General features: G+C 41.7%; 1 pseudogene; it reads right to left on the minus strand.

The window, feature by feature from the left end:
* The window catches only part of LOC133895067 (purple acid phosphatase 23-like), a 34,990-nt pseudogene extending 18,777 nt beyond the window's left edge, over positions 1 to 16,213 (minus strand).
* Positions 16,214 to 17,754: the final 1,541 nt, after the last annotated feature.

Consider the following 17,754-nt stretch of genomic DNA (forward strand, 5'->3'; position numbering starts at 1 on the left):
AAGTGATGACCAGAAACAGTGGGTCCAAATGAGTATACGGTGGAGGAGGGAAACATACGAATGTCGGGAATATGAGCAACAGGAGGAACTACGACTTAAGTGTCAAGAGGAGGAGTGCATGAGGAAGGTAGCGGAGGAGCGCACCATGGCTGAAACTCGTGAGTATGAGAGGGAAAGGAAGCGGGAGAGGGCCCGTAACGCTATGGCTTTAGGCCCCGATGTTCTGAGAAAGGGCAAATATCCCAGGTACACTAAGTATGAAGCATCTTTTGTAATCTGATCTATTCCAAGGTTTTTTGGAAATTTGAGGTACCAAATACGAGTACTAAATTTGTAAATACACCGATATATTGTCTATTTTGGCAAATACGCCGGCGTATGTTGTCTATTTTTTCATCTTTGCCTCTCAAATAATGGCCTTATGCTAAAAAACAAACATGTGAAGACAAAACATTTTTATCATTTCATGTTGAATTATTCTTATTTAAATTGAATTAAAATAGAATATCATGTGAAATGATAAAAATACATATAAATGGAGCATTGCAAAGGAACTCACTTTTTCACCAAATAATATAGGGTTAGAAATATTTTTATAATTAGTACATCACACGAAAAGAATATTAGTGATTTTTTTATAGTTTTTTGAGAATTTATTTGAGGCATTAAATATTGCTAGAATTTATAAAAGTTTTCATATTTTGAGAATTTTAATTAAATATTGAGTCAGCTTTTTTGGATCAAACCAGTTAAATATATTTATAGTGATCTCTAGTTTGCTCATAAAAATGTTTAGAATTTTTGGATTATTTTTTTACTAAAAAAATTGTGAGTTAAATAAAAAACTTGCACTTTTTTGACTTCTTAGCTTTTACTGTAGCTTCCTAGCTTCTCGTGGCACAATACGATATTGTTCACCATTTTTGCATATCAGGTGCTGAATACAGGGAATTTTCGGTACTTCAGGTGCCGTATACAGTTAACAACCCGTATTTGGCACGTCAGGTGCCGAATACAGTAGGGACATCCATTTTTCGGTGTTTGAGGTATCGAATTCGGGTTTTCGGATTTTGAAGTGCCGAATACAAGTATTAGATTTGCAAATACGCTGATATGTTATCTATTTTGATAAATATGAGACATATGTTGTCTATTTTTTATTTTTGCCGCAAAGATACCTAGGTATTAGTTCCCAAATTATTTTTTAGAATACGTAAATTCACGTGTCATTTTATTAAAAAGAAAAGTGTTCGAATTACAAACACGCATCCACTAGCGCAACTAGAAAGATCGAACCATATATATGACACAAACCCGTCCCATTTCCACTCTACTCTACACATACGGTTCCAACTCTATGCCTTCACCCATGACGTCAGACCGTGCGGAGGTGGAGCACTTCTGCATGCACCGAGCGCGATCCATGAGACTGACCAGAAGTTTACTAATTGTGAACGAAGGAAACTAATCGGGGGCAGCTGGAGCATCCATCGACATTGGATTTGAACTATTTATGCACCAATTGGTGTTCAATCACATTTCATTGTATATAAGAATAAAATGACGATTGTTACACCCCCACACAACAGACAGAAATGGAATCTTCACCTTGCATAATTCTTGCATCCTGCCGCTCTATCACTGCCAAATCAAACCTACGGATTGTAGTATATATGAAACTTCAACTGCACTGATCAGAACTATCCATGTAATTACAAAGACGATCAGATGGAGCTGGTCACTTGTAACATCCCGGTGCGCACCTGAGCTGCCGCTACTCATCGGAGAAGGGCATCCTGCAGGGGGGCTGTCTGGAACAAATACCCAAGAAAGTGAACAACTGAGAATCTCATGGATATGAATAGATAATAAGGCATAACAGCTACAACTTGATCATCAAATAGAATCACCAATTGTGTGATGACACACTCATAGTCTGCAGTAAGCATTTGTCAGGCTGCCGTACTATGTAGATTTGATCTCTCACACTGTTCTCTCCATACGCGTCCTGGTTACGGTGCCATGTCCACAAGGCATATGTCGAATTCACAACCTGTATCAACTTAGAGATCACAAAACTACACCATAGAATACAATAACTGAAGTTGCATTGTTCTCATCAACTCATGACAAAGCAACGTATAATTGTATTTGCTAGTAAGTGTGGCACGACTGAAGTGGCATCATGGACAAAACAGAGAGCTGACAAAGAAATTTTAAGTAAACAAGTAACCTCTAGGACCCATGACCAAAACTGCTCTCCCTGAATGCACTCCATTCTGGCTGTCTGTCCCAGCAAAATTTGCCCTTGGCAGGGCGAGAAGTGAATTTCAGATGGATGGTTATCACCTGGCGAGGGACATTTTCTAGGGTCATCTGCATGATCAATATCGATTTTCTCAATGTTCCCACCATCTCCAATGGTGATGTAAACCGGTCCACAGGGGTCCAATGTGTAGTTGAATACTCGGTTCATCCTTTCATATGCATGTCCCTTTAGCATCCAAATGCAGAATCAAAGACATCAGTGTCCTGAATCGAATCTAGAATAATTCAAGTGTTCAAACAAATCCTAGGAGTAACATTGCTGTTAGCACTTAGCACGGATGCATTTCACGATATATATTTGGGTTATTGGTAAGCATGGCCACAGTGGACTATGAATAGCAAATGGTACATGAAACCAAAAATGAAAGATATTTCAAATACACAGGTAACATCCACTTTCCAGTGAGACAGAAAGTTGCATTGGCAATCTTGAAACACAATGTAAACAGATTGTAGGAATGAAATTTGAACCAAACCTTTACCAGCTGTGTATGCTTACATGGCCCAAGAAGACGATGTCAACATGATGTCGGTACAAGAGCTCTTCCATTTCTTGTCTCATGCACTCGAATTCCTGGTAGTGCGAGGAATAAAAGCTGTTATACCAAGGTGGATGCCAAGCAGCCACAACCCAAGGGGTAACTCCTCGATCAACTCTGCAAATCCATCTCTAACCACGAGTACTGAGCTCCTACTGACAATGCAAAGACCAAATGTAACGCTGTCAGCTGTGGAGAGAATGAGAATTTAATTCTATAGGTTCTGATAGTACATTGCTTTATTATATTAGATATGTCAGCATTGAGCAACAATCAAGTAGGCCATCAAGATGAAACAACGGTGAATGAATTTTTACCTGTCCGGGTTGGAGTCGAGGTACGCACCGAGCATAATAAAATGGATGCCGCCGGCGTTGAAGGAGTTGTAGAATTTGGTGTTGGATCCAGACTCCTCCGATGGAATAGCGAAGCGTGCCAAGTACGACGCAAAGGTCACCGCGCCACTGTGCCCCTGCGGCTCGATCTCGTGATTCCCTTTGTTGCCATGGAATTGGGTAACATCCTGTCAATATGGGTTCATCAGAAATACTTGTCACTTTTCGCAGTGACACGTGACTTGTTTATAAGCAAATAAGCAAAGGTTTCGATCAGCAACCTTGGAGATTGCCGTTCAGACAATTTACGAGCAAATCGACAAAGAACTACCACCCGAACCACAGGGATTCGAAGTAACAACGAACAACTACCCTAAATTGCAGGAAAGTAAAGGCAAAACGAAAAGTAGATGCAATAGATGCGATTGACTGATGGATATGAAATTGGCCTCCACCCCTCGACTATTTATAAGGGGTATGGTCTTGACCCTAGAGAATCGAAGTAGTACTCTATTCCGACCCTAAACACGCCCTGTTCGGCCAAAATCGCGAAAGAGATCCGAAGAAATCCACGAATCCACTTCGATACGGTTTCAAACTGAACACCGGATGGTCTAGTGTAAACAAACTCCAAAACACCGGACTATCCGGCGAGTTCACTTGGCTGAAACTCTAAGACTCGGTCTTACAAACACCGAATATTCCGATGTCACATTTATACTCATCGGACTATGTTACTAGACCAATATTTACATAGAGCAACTTTTGATAAGAGAGCACACCTGCCCTCACCGGATGCTCCAGTGTACACTAGACACCCTCACCGGACTAATATTTGCAGAGAATAATTTTTTTGGTAAAGTTTTCCTTTTGAACGCATCGGATGATTCAGGTGATTATCAAAGACATCACTGAACAATTTTCACCGGAGAACATTTTTCGGCTAAAAACTTTCTTCTTCTCACCGGATAGTCCGGTGATACCTTAGAACCTCCACCGGACCATTTTTTTTAGAGAGCAAGTTTTAAGCGCAAATTGACCTTCTACGTACCGGATAGTCCAGCGTTTTTCACTGGATCATTCGCCGGACTATTTTATACAGAGAGCATGATTTGCTGCACCAAATTCTCTTTCCATTCTTCGGATAGTCCGGCGTTCAATGAGCCTCTCACCGGACTATTTTTTTTCCAGAAAGTATGTCTTCTGGCCAATATCAAACTACAAGCACCGGATAGTCTAGTGATGATACGACATTGATCACTGGACTATTCGGTGTATAAAAAAAATCTGGCCATGCCATTTTTGTCCATCAACACATGTCACATCTATTTTTTAGTAAAGCTTGCACATCGAAAAGATATTTTTACATAGGATAATCACGAATACCTCATCTTCTACTCCAAGTTAAGACTTAGGGCGATACAAACAACATATCGGCCATATGTGCATATTCTAAGGGCGATGATATTCACACCGGCCACGTACAATGATATATCTTAGGACGATAGTAAATTACATTGGCCATGTATAGTTACCTTCTCAAGCATCTTGACAAATGCTCAGATAATATTTCTTCAAGTATTTTCCATTGATAGCGCGAGGCATCTTGTCTCCTTGTACATATTACAGCATGTATGAATTCCCAGGCACAATTCCTACAACTTTAAGAGGACATTCCCAACTAGGAGACCACTTCCCGAATTTATTATCTTTAGACCCAATAGGTAAAATCGTCTTCCAAACTAAATCCCCTGTTTAAAACAATTTTGCCTTTACTTTCTTATTGTAGGCTTTAGCTACTCTCAACTTATCCTTTTCAATTTCTCTCAAAGCTTTAAGCCTTAAATCATTGAGGTTATCTACTATATCTATCATTGCATTATAATAATCACTGGCTGACAAGTCATTTTGTCGTACCACTCTCGGTGCGCCAAGATTTACCTCAATTGGCAAAACGGCCTCTTATCCATACACTAACTCATAAGAAGTAACCTTAGTAGCACCATGCCTAGATATACGATGAGCCCACAATGCTTCACTCAAAACTTCATGCTACCTTTTTGGATGTTCTTCTATCTTCTTCTTTATAAGCTTAATCAAAATTTTATTGTTAGATTCGGCTTGTCTATTAGCCTGAGCATAATATGGTGAGGAATTGAGAAGCTTAATTCTAAGTGATTCGGCAAACTCACACACTTGATGAGAAATAAAAGAAGAATCTTGATCTGTAGTTAAAGTTTGCGGAATACCGAATTTATGAATAATATGTTCCAAAACAAACTTGATTACCTCTTTGTGTGTCATGTTCTTCAAGGGAACGGTATTGGTCCACTTTGTGAAGTAATCAATAGCAACCAAAACAAAGCGATGACCTTTGAAAGATGAATGATGAATTTGGCCAATGAAATCCAAAGCCCATCCTCGAAACGGCCATGGTTTGATGATAGGATTCAACATAGAAGCAGGAGATAACTATATATCACCAAACTTTTAACATGCTTCACATCCCTTGTAATATCTAGAGCAATCATAAAACATAGTTGGCCAATAAAATCTAGCTCTCCTTAACAACCATACCATTTTGTGAGTCGAATGATGTGTTCCACAAGTACGTTTATGTCCTTCACCCATAGTAATTTTACTTTGCTCCGAATCTAGACATTTTAGAAGCAACCCATCTATGGTTCGGCGATATAATTCACCATCAACATCACATATTTTAAAGCTTGTTGCCTAGTCTTTCTATCTACCGATGAACTAGGATTTTCTAAATATTCAATCATCGGTTTTCTCCAGTCAATAGACATATGTAAATCTAATTTTTTGAGCAAAACCAAACCTTTTTCCTGTTGTTCGGCCAAGAGAACACTAGCACAAGCTAGCAACAGTTTTTCTAACACAAAGAACACCCCTCTATTCACTCGATACCCAGATGCTTACTGCACTAAATCATTTGCCCTCATATTCTCTTCTCTAGATATGTGAATGATGGTGAAATCATCAAAACTTGCTATGATATCTAAGCATCTATCTAAATAGCTATTTAGTGACCCATCAAAGCATTGATAAACTCTAGGAACTTCTGCACCACTAATAATGAATCACCAAACATTTCTACATGTGTCACGCCCATGGACTTTAAAATTTGCAAACTAACAAAAGAGCTTCGTACTCGGCTTGATTGTTGGTACAAAAGTATTCTAAGAGAACCGATGTTTCAAAAATAACACCTGTAGGGAAAATTAAAACAATGCCAACACCTTGACCTTCTCTACAAGACGAGCCATCAAAATATAATTTCCATGGACACACACTAATCAAACTGATCAATGCATCACTATCAATACAATGATCAACAATAAAATCAACAACGATTTAGCTTTTCATAGATCTTAATGGTTCATAAGCCAAATCATATTCAATCAAAGCATAGGCCCACTTTCCGATTCTACCACTCAAAATCGGCTTATGTAACATGTACTTAATAACATCGGTTTGGCATGTACCTACACATGTACTAGAAAGCATATAATGTCCCAACTTGGTGCATGCATAGTATAAAGATAAACATATTTTTTCAATAAACGCATACCTTATTTCCGCATCCAAGAGACGCCGGCTTAAATAAGTGATCGTATATTCTTTCCCTTCACTTTCTTGTGTAAGAACAACACCTATTACCGTCTCTTGTGCAGCAACATATAGCTGAAACGGAATCCCGGCCTTGGGCACCATTGACACAGGAGGTGATGATAAATATTTTTTTATGTCATCAAAAGCTCGTTGCTGTTCGGCCCCCCAAGTAAAATTGGCTTTTTTCTTTAACCGAAGTATAGGAGTAAGAGCACTAATCTTGTCGGATAAGTTAGATATGAAATGCCTCAAATAATTGACCTTTTCTAGCAATTTTTGGACATCTCTCTTTGATTGTGGCGCTCCCAACTTATCTATGGCTGCATTTTGTTAGGATCTATCTCTATGCCTCTTTCATGTCTTATGAAACCTAAGAATTTGCCCGGCGATACACCAAAAGCACACTTTAGTGGGTTCATCTTTAAACCATACCGAGGCATTCTTTCAAAAGCTAAACACAAATCGGCTAAATGACTATCCATAGCATCCGAATTGATAACAATATCATCGATATAAATCTCCAAGATGACACCAAACAAATCATGAAAGATCAAATTCATAGCTCTTTGGTAAGTAGCACCGGCATTCTTTAAACCAAATGTCATAACAACACATTCAAATAAACCAACAAAACCCGGGCAACGGAAAGCCGTTTTAGACATATCTTCTTTGGCCATGAAAATTTAATTATAGCCCGTATTACCATAAAAAAAAACTAATAATTCTATGATCCAAAGTATCATTAATCAACATATCGGTGATGGGCATAGGATATTCATCTTTAAGAGTAGCTTTATTTAAATCTCTAAAATCAATGCATACTCTCAACTTATCACTATTTTTCTTCTCAACTAGGACAATATTAGATATCCGTTCAGCATATCTACAAGGATGAATAAACCCCGCAGCAAGCAACTGGCTTATTTCTTCTTTGATTCGCCCATACATGTTAGGATTAAACATTCTAGCTAGTTGTTTGTGAGGTCTAAAACACAACTTTATGGGAAGCCGATACTCTACAAGCTCACGGCTAAGTCCTAGCATCTCATAATACTCCCAAGCGAAACAATCAATATATTCTTTGAGTAATGCAATCATTTCTCCTTTTTGAACATCATGCATATTTTTATTCACAAATGTCGGCCTAAGAACAGTACCATCTCCTATATCTACCTCTTCTAATGGATCAGCCGATGAAAAACCATGTACTGGTTTTTCTATCTCATCAAAATCATCAATAGTCTCACAAATATCATTCTTTTTAGACCAATATTGCTCAACACGCTGTTGCAACCATTCTAAATTACTTTGTTCATTCATTTATAACGTTACATTGCTAAGCCGAGATGAAGAAATCGGCTGTATAGACATGGGTACAAAACCATCTCTAGTAACATTAAGAAAATCATACCCCGAAAGGTCTTGACCGGAGAGACACTGTACATTCCCATGTTGCCAATCTACCGAAGCATCGGCCAAAGCAACAAAAGGTGATGTATCTGCATGTACAACCTCTATTTCATCATCTACCCATTGAATCAAGAATTGGTGCAAACTAGAAGGTACACAATGATTTGCATGAATCCCATCACGGCCTAATAAAATGTTGTAGTTACTTTGCATGTCGGCGACGAAGAAAGCAGTAGGGACCGTCTTGCTCCCAAAGGTGAGCTCTATGGAAATTACGCCTTTTGCCTCTGTACGCCCAAAGGTGAAGCCATTAAGCACCAAGTTTGTCTTTACGAGCTCTTTGTCTTCTTTTCCTAGCTTCTTGAAAACTGAATATGGCATTAGATTCATAGTGGCTCCACCATCCACTAGCATTCTCGAATCGGCCTTCCATCAATATGCCCCTTGACATATAATAGTCTCAAATGTTGGCTCAATTCTTCGGACTTTTCAAATATAGCTTCGTTCGAACCAAGATTTAGTTGAGCAACCTCTTCATCAATAGCTCGAAACTCCAAAGGTAAAACAAAAACCGTATTGATATCCATATTATCATGCGGTGGAATGCCATCTCTAAGAATTGGAGGGTCTCCTAGCATATCATCTTCATCATCACTAGATGTCACAATAGGCTCGATGACTTGCTTTACTACCCATTCTTGCCGAATAGGCACAATCGACTTGATTTCATTGAATACTTGATCTCTCACCTTTTCAGCTTGTGCTTCTCCCAACTATTGTTTTCATAACCTTTGTAGTCTCCTCTTTTGGGAATGTGAGAGACCCCTAGGACACCACTGTAGCTACGGCTTAGTCTCGGGCAGCAAGGACTTCTCCTTTTCAACCTTCCGATCGTCTGAACTAGCGAGCGGCTTTGAACTAGAAGTGGCTTCTTGAACATTTGGTGCTATGGGTGTTGTACTGCTGTAGGTGGTGCCTCCTTAAGCTCAAGATCAGTACCAACCACTCCTACAACTTCCCCTTTGTTGCTGCCACTTGATCCATCATTAGCCGATTGCTTTTGCACTTTGCTTTCATCAACAACCGGCTGTTTTCCTTTCGGTTCCAGATCTGATTTCTCATTAGAAACACTCGTATTCTTCACATGATAGACCTTCTTAACATGTCTCCTATCCCTCCTATCATTTGACTGATTTTTGGGATCAAACTGGTCTTGTCTAGGATGAGATACTATTGAACGCCGAAGGTCATGTTGCTGTCCATCCTAGGTGAAATAGTGCAAATGACATAGAAGGTGGTGCCCAAGGTGCACACCAACCGCACGATGGACATGGAGGACAAACCATCGGAGGAGACCCCCACATCATAGGCATTGGCGGCCCGAAAGGAGGGAATGAAGCTGCTGCAATATTATCCTCCCATTGCCTCCTCCTCCCTTCAAACTCACGCTTCGGAGGTGATCTTGGACGTTTAAGAGCATCGGGCTAGCTGCCCCTTTTTTGGCTGGCCTTGCCACTCTCATATTTAGCCAAAAGTGTATCAAATTTAAGTTTTGTCTTCTCATGCTTCTTAATAGCTTTGTTCTTATCTTCATTCACCTTCCAACGGCTAATTTCTGGACTTTTAGGTTTGATCATCTTTGGCCTTACATTATTATCACCAATGATCACACTCTTGCCTTTAGTCGATTCGGCTTGAGACAGCCGAACCAAGACCTTCTTCCCTTCAAAGTTCATCATGTTGACGTGGAATGGATCATTATCTGGCTTCATCTTAGAATTTTCAGCAAACTTCAATCGTCCTTCATTAATGGCCGATTGAATATGTCGACGAAAAAGATTGCAATCATTAGTAGCATGAGAATATGAATTATGCCATTTACAATATGCATGTTTCTTAATCTCCTCAAGTGATGGAATAACATAATTAGGAGACAAACTAATTTGCTTTTCTCGTAACAAGAAATCAAATATCCTATCACATTTAGTGACATCGAATGTGAATTTCATCTCTTCTTGCCAATTCTTTTGTGGAGTCAGCTTCAATACGGGGCACACGAATGGCTTAGATTTGGACTTCCATGTCCATTTAGCTACACACACGTCTACGCTATCATTGTCTGACAAATCGTCATCATATTCAACTACATTAACACGCGGACGATCCACTTTGTGTTTTTCACTAAACCTTTGAACCTTTCTATGTTCTTTGGCACGATTTTCTTGAGCCAGAGCCCGCTGCAAAACTTGGTTCACATCTGAAAATTCTTGCCACTCTAACCTCTCTTTCATGTGTGCATGAAACCCGGCAAAAGCTAACTCAGCTGGATCTCTATCGGAGAGCGAAACATTGAAACATCGATTTTTAGTATCTCTAAATCTTCTAATGTATTTAGAAACAGACTCATTATACTTTTGTGTAACCGATGTCAAATGAATTAACCTCAACTCCGTGTCGCCAGTATAAAAGTATCCATGAAACTTTTGCTCAAGTTGCGCCTATGTATAAATAGAATTAGGTGCAAGTGAAGTAAACCAAGTTAATGCATTGCCGAAAAGTGATAAAGAAAATAAACGCAAACGACAAGCATCGATACTTCTAGCTTCACCACATTGTGCAAGAAATTGCCCTATGTGATCCATTGTGGTTCTACTATCCTCCCTATTAAACTTGACAAAAACAAGAACCTTAAATCCACGGGGATATGGAATCATATCATAATGATCAGGATATGGCTTTTGATAAACATGTGCCCTTCCTTTAGGTTCTACCCAGAAGTGCTCCTTCAAAAGACTAGCCATCTCCTCTATAATGCTCTCATGTCTCATAGGTTGTTCAGCCATGAGCCGAATAGGATTTGCACTACTTTGTGGAATGCTTTGCAGAGGCACTACAGGCTGCGTATGTGTAGTATCTGGTGGAGACACATTGAAGTAAGTATCCGGTAATGGACCATAAGGGATGCTGGTACCTTGTGGAGGTATGGGAGGTGTGCTATACACCATGGTATTGTATGGAGCCAGGGGCATGCTTGCTGAAATTTCAGTAGCTTGGTTATTAGCTATGTGTGAAACCGAACTAGATATGCTAGATGAAGTACTAGGAACTGGAAAAACCAATGATGAAACCTCCAGTTTACTAGTATTCAACGTATTAAACGGAGGCGTCACCGCATTAGCCAAACTCACATTGTTCCAGCTTTGAATTTGTTGCATCAGCATGTTTTGTTGCATAGGTGTGGGTGTCATAGACTGTGCTGATGAACTAAACGGGACATGCTGAAATTTGCCATAGTTATAGGATTCAAAGCGCTAGCATCAAATGACAAAGGCTGTTTCAATGTGTCCTTAATGCTTTGCATGTCAAAAGCTATAGAATCACAACGTCTATTAAGAGATTGATCTAAACCCTAAGCTAAAGCATCAATTTTATTACTCACTGCAGCTCCTAAGGACTGATCAACCGTATGCACAATGTATTCTTGCAAAGCATGGGGAACATCACTTACATTGGGCTTTATCTGAACTTGGTCGGCGGGCGATGGAGAGTCTTCTTTCTTGAACATGCCTTGCCGAGTCTTCACATAGCATGAAAGGAGCTGTTGCCGATGTCGTTCCATATTGGCGTTGAGCGCCAAACGGGCCTCTTCTGGCAACTCATTGTAGGACGCCATTATGATGTTGTCTTTGTCAATTTCTGAAGTAGACATGGCTAGGTTTTCAGAATTCGGCCAAAAGATAGCCGAAAAAACTTTTTCCCCAGCGGAGTCGCCAATTTGTGTTGGCGCAGAATTGGGAAACACCTCGCTAACATGGGTTCATCAAGGATACTTGTCATTTTTCGCAGCGACGCGTGACTTGTACAAGCAAACAAGCAAAGGTTTTGACCGGCAACCTTGAGGATCACCGCCCGGATGATTTACGAGCAAATCAACAAAGAACTACCACCCGAATCATAGGGATTCGAAGTAGTAGTGAAGAGCTAACCCTAAATTGCTGGAAAGTAAAGGCAAAACGAAAAGTAGATGCAATAGATGTGATTGACTGATGGATATGCAATCGGCCACCACCCCTTGACTATTTATAAGGGGGGGGGGTATGGTCTTGACCCTAGGGGCATCAAAGTAGGACCCTATTCCAACCCTAAACAAACCCTGTTCGGCCAAAATCGCGAAGGAGATCCGAACAAATCCACTTTAATTCGGTTTCGGACTTAACACTGGATGGTCTAGTGAGAACAAACTCTGGAACACCGGACCATCCGGCGAGTTCACACGGCCAAAACTCCAAGATTCGGTCTTACAAACATCGGATATTTTGACGTCACGTTTATACTCACCAGAGTACGTCACCGGACAATATTTGCAGAGAGCAACTTTTGACAAGAGAGCACACCTGCCCTCGCCGGATGCTCCGGTGTACACCAGACACCCTCACCAGACTAATATTTCAGAGAAGAATTTTTTTGCAAAGTTTTCCTTTTGAATGCACTGGATGATCTGGCGATCATCAAAGACATCACCGGACAATTTTAACCACAGAACATTTTTTTTGGCTAAAAACCTTCTTCTCACCGGATAGTCCGGTGATACCCTGGAATCTCCACCGGACCATTTCTTCCAGAGAACAAGTTTTCGGCAAAACGAAAAGTAGCTGCAATAGATGTGATTGACTGATGGATATGCAATCAGCCACCACCCCTTGACTATTTATAAGGGGGGGGGGGTATGGTCTTGACCCTAGGGGCATCAAAGTAGGACCCTATTCCAACCCTAAACAAACCCTGTTCGGCCAAAATCGTGAAGGAGATCCGAACAAATCCACTTTAATTCGGTTTCGGACTTAACACTGGATGGTCTAGTGAGAACAAACTCTGGAACACCGGACCATCCGGCGAGTTCACACGGCCAAAACTCCAAGATTCGGTCTTACAAACATCGGATATTTTGACGTCACGTTTATACTCACCAGAGTATGTCACCGGACCAATATTTGCAGAGAGCAACTTTTGACAAGAGAGCACACTTGTCCTCTCCGGATGCTCTGGTGTACACCAGACACCCTCACCAGACTAATATTTTAGAGAAGAATTTTTTTGCAAAGTTTTCCTTTTGAATGCACTGGATGATCTGGCGATCATCAAAGACATCACCGGACAATTTTAACCACAGAACATTTTTTTGGCTAAAAACCTTCTTCTCACCGGATAGTCCGGTGATACCCTAGAATCTCCACCGGACCATTTCTTCCAGAGAGCAAGTTTTCGGCACAAATTGACCTTCTACATATCGGATAGTCTAGCGTTTTTCACTGGATCATTCGCTGGACTATTTTATATAGAGAGCATGATTTGCTGCGCCAAATTCTCATCCCATTCTCCGGATAGTCTGGCGTTCAATGAGCCTCTCACCAGACTATTTTTTCCAGAAAGTATGTCTTCTGGTCGAAATCGAACTACAAGCACCGGATAGTCTAATGACACGGCATTGATCACTGGACTATCTGGTGTATAAAAAATCTGGTTGTGCCATGTTTTGCCATCAACACCCCTCTACCACCATCATCGGGATCTTCGATGTAGTTGGCTCCATGAATCCGAATCCAGGCACAAAAATAGACCGCATGAGCTACTAATTACTGGCACACATGACGAAAGAAGGGAAACTAATTGATTACCCATTGCAGCTGATCCAAGAATTGAGGCAGCTAGGAGTAATGAATTGATTCAGGATCGACTGAAGAAATGACCGAGATGAGAGGGGAAAAGGAATCATGCCAGTGATTAGGAATAATACAAAATAGCCTAGACTTCCACCTACTTTCTCTTCTCTTAAGTCTACAATAAGTGGGAGAGGAAGGATTCGAACCTACATAAAAAACCTACCTTCAACGTATTTATAGTCTGTCACTTTTGACCGTTCTGCCACTCTCCCCTTCTTGGGGATACACACCCCTTGAACAGAGGGTTCCTAAATAAGAAGTATGACAACCTTCATTATTAACTTAAGAGCAGATGGAACTATCAAGTCACTCTCAATGTCTTATTTCTTAGGTGATATCTAAGAGCAGAGAGGGATTAAGAAATTTCTGTTAAGAAACAAGCTTATAATGTATGCATGTGTGCTACTAGTTTCTTAAGGTGTCCTAAGACAATTAATTATCTTACAATCGTCTAGAATTGCTTAAAGATTTAGTTTCTTACATAAGAAACATGATCATTCTCTCTTCTCTTTAAATTGCTTACCACATCATGTTTTTTTTTTGCCTAGCTAACCACCTAATTAATGTCAAAGAAACTAGCATGTGAAGATGTCTTAGATTTGCTAGTGTTTTGAGAGAATAAATAAGGTCATTTAGTAAGTTCATAAGAAGTTCTGTAAGGCAAGGGGAAAAGCTTCTACAATAGCTTCCCCCTCATTGCCATTCTTGGCCTTCCCCAGCTCCCCTCCTTGGTCACTTCTGGCTAAGCATCTTTCGGCGGAGGAAAGGAGGCCATGAGCAGCTTGGAAACACCTAGTGCTGACCACACTGAGAGACACAAAAGCACAGGTAATGCCAGTTGGTGAATAATATAGCTCCAATTTGTCCTTGTATCACATCAGATTCTAGTAAAAAGATGGGCCTTCTCGTCTGATCTGTGCATGAACATAGTTACCTTCCCCATCTATCCCATCTTGGCTGATAGAACTCCCGAATCAGAGCATCAAAGAAGGAGTATGTTGGAGCAAGAGATCGTCTTGCGCTAACAAGTATGGTGAGAGTTTCTTTTAAGGAGGAGACTCAAGCTTAGAGACAAAGTTTGAGAGGAAGGGACACCGAAAATGTATTGATAGTAGAAAAGGTTGGTCCTTAGCCTAATGGCCATGGCCCTGTATTTATAGGGCTACCCCTGGCGTAGCGTACAAATTATCACTACTAACAAAGATCTAGGACCGGCCGAATTACATGGCATTTTTACCTTACTCAGGAGATAATATCTACCATGACAAATACATGGGCTGAACCAACCTCGAGGTCGGTGCAGGGCTGGTCACCAAATGTGGCTTGGTGCCATGCTTCATGTGTGAGGTGTCCTCCACTTGCGTCATCATGTCAGGATGGCATCCACTAGCCTTGGTACGGAATGCCGGTCACATCCTTGCAGGGGAAGGATGACTGGCGTTTCCGCTCTAGAAGATCTTTCTTGAGGCCTGATGACTCACGTAGCCTTAGGGAAGCCTGCCCAAGCTCCGGAGGCTGGGGCTCTGGGAGGCCTAGCTTTGAGACGCTAAGGCTTCCCCAAAGCCAGGTAGTTTGAAAGCGGCCTTCAGGGGCTTAGGTCCATAGGCATAAGCTAGCTGAGTCAAGGGGCCATCAGGGGTCCTTAACAAAGACCCCCAATAGAGCATGCGAAGCAGGAGACCCCCTTGCCGTTGGTGGTGAGGTACTAGTCGGCGTAGGTCATGTCCCCGGCCATGAGGATCAGGAAGGGATCATTCTTGGTGAGGTGTTCGATGGTGGCTATGGAGTTGCCGGTGAGGCCCAGGTCCTCGAGCACCACGACGCGATGCGGGTAGTACCTAGCCCCTGTGGCGAGCAGCATGGTGAAGGGCCACTCATCCCTGAGGACGCCAGTGATGGCGCTGTCACTGCAGCGGTAGTAGTAGCATGTGGCCGGTCACAAGCCGCAGAGGTGGACGTGGTGGATGGCGGTGGAGGTGTAGTTGAGCAGGCTCGCGTATGGGTACAACTGGCTATACACTTGCGTGGACCCCGTGGCGACGTGCTTGTAGGAGTTGGCGGAGGAGGCATCAGTGGGGACACTGCAGTCATCATTCCAGACCCTGCTGCGGACAACGATGGGGTTGAGTGGGGCTAGGTTGGATCCGACCCGCGCGTGGCTCATGACCCAGGAGACCCAGATCGATCTGACTTCGGTGGAGACCGCAAGCATGATTTGCTCGGGAGCCAGCGGGCGTGTGCGGGGCATGAGGGGCTGATGATCCCATGGCTCCTTTGGATACTATCAATACCGCCAATAATCCTCAAATCATACAAGGCCCAAATACAAGAGCACGTTCATGACAATTAGAACACCAGGTGAACTCATTTCTCGTTGTTCATGCATCCTTAGATGGATTCCTACTAAATTCTTGTGATGCTTTATTGCTTAGGAACGTGGGAGAAACACCACAACCTTACCCGGATGTCACCCCTCGAAGGCCAAGTCTACTTAGACTCGAGGCTGAGTTATAGTCATGGTCGTGGTCGAGTTGTAGGACAACACATCAGTAAAATAGGCATAACTATCTCATACGAAATCTGTTTTAGGCAATCTTAGACATTATGGAAAGCTTACAACAAGCCCTTTCCAATGGATATGAGCTCGACCAAATATTTCTTACAGTTTAGTCAAAGTCAAAGAAATAAGGTGCTATGCCACTGTTTTGGACCTAGTTGGGTCTTGTAATCGTGTCAGGGTCGGAGTCCATGTTGTGCACACCTCTTTTCATGGCTGCACAACCGTACGTCGACCTCCTCATGTCCCCCCTATATATACACATAGCCGTCGTAGTTTAGGCTGGAGTTTTCCTTAGATTATTCTGTTTTATACAGTTTCACTGCTTGTTCAGTTTGTGGAACCCCAACTCGAGCACTTAATTGGTAATTAGCAATATTCAGATTGCATCTATCTGCTCTTGCTTGTGTTCTCGATTCGCTTGCAGGAAAAGCCTTTCTTGGTGAGGTCAACCACGTCTGAGCACGGTTGATAACCACGTAGTAGTGATGCAGTGGTTGCAAGGGTTCCCGATCTGTTCTGTTCGAAGCCTTTGGATCATCAACATCGAAACTCCACCAATCAACTTATCATATTACCTTCGGAAGATTGGGTAAACATGCATCAAGTGGTTGCCCGTTAGATAATCTCAGTTATGCCCTTTGTTTCATCATTTTCTATTACCTAGAGGCCAGAAAATTGCCCCACAAAAATATTTAGATCTTAGTTTTTCTATTGTCAAAACCACTTTGTACCTTCGCAATTTTGTTTCAGTATTTATGTTGTTGAGTTTGAGTCCATCGTTAGTGTCTTTGTTGCTAATTGAGTTATCATGATCTAGTTTCTAGTGTCAAGTCTTCGTTGTTATAGTCATCGGGTATCCCAGCCTGGCCTTGTTTGCAATAGCCGAGATTGTGTCTCTAGTAGAGTCGACTATCAACTCGTGTTCAAACCACTAGTCGCTTTAACCATCTACTCGAGTTCGACCACTAGTTGATTCGACCATCAAGTCGTGTTTGACCACTAGTCGCTTTAACCATCTACTAGTATTCGACCGCTAGTCGAGTCGACCATCAAGTCATGTTAGACCACTAGTCGATTCAACCATCTACTCGAGTTTGTCCACTAGTCAAGTTGACCATCTATTCGGGTTCGACCACTAGTCGTTCCGACCACCCACTCAAGGTCCGACCAGGCACTCCAACCACTCACTCAGGGTCCTAACTAGTCACTCTGACCACCTGCTCGGGGTC

Source organism: Phragmites australis, chromosome 16 (assembly GCF_958298935.1).
Source record: "Phragmites australis chromosome 16, lpPhrAust1.1, whole genome shotgun sequence".
Classification (NCBI taxonomy): Eukaryota; Viridiplantae; Streptophyta; class Magnoliopsida; order Poales; family Poaceae; genus Phragmites; species Phragmites australis.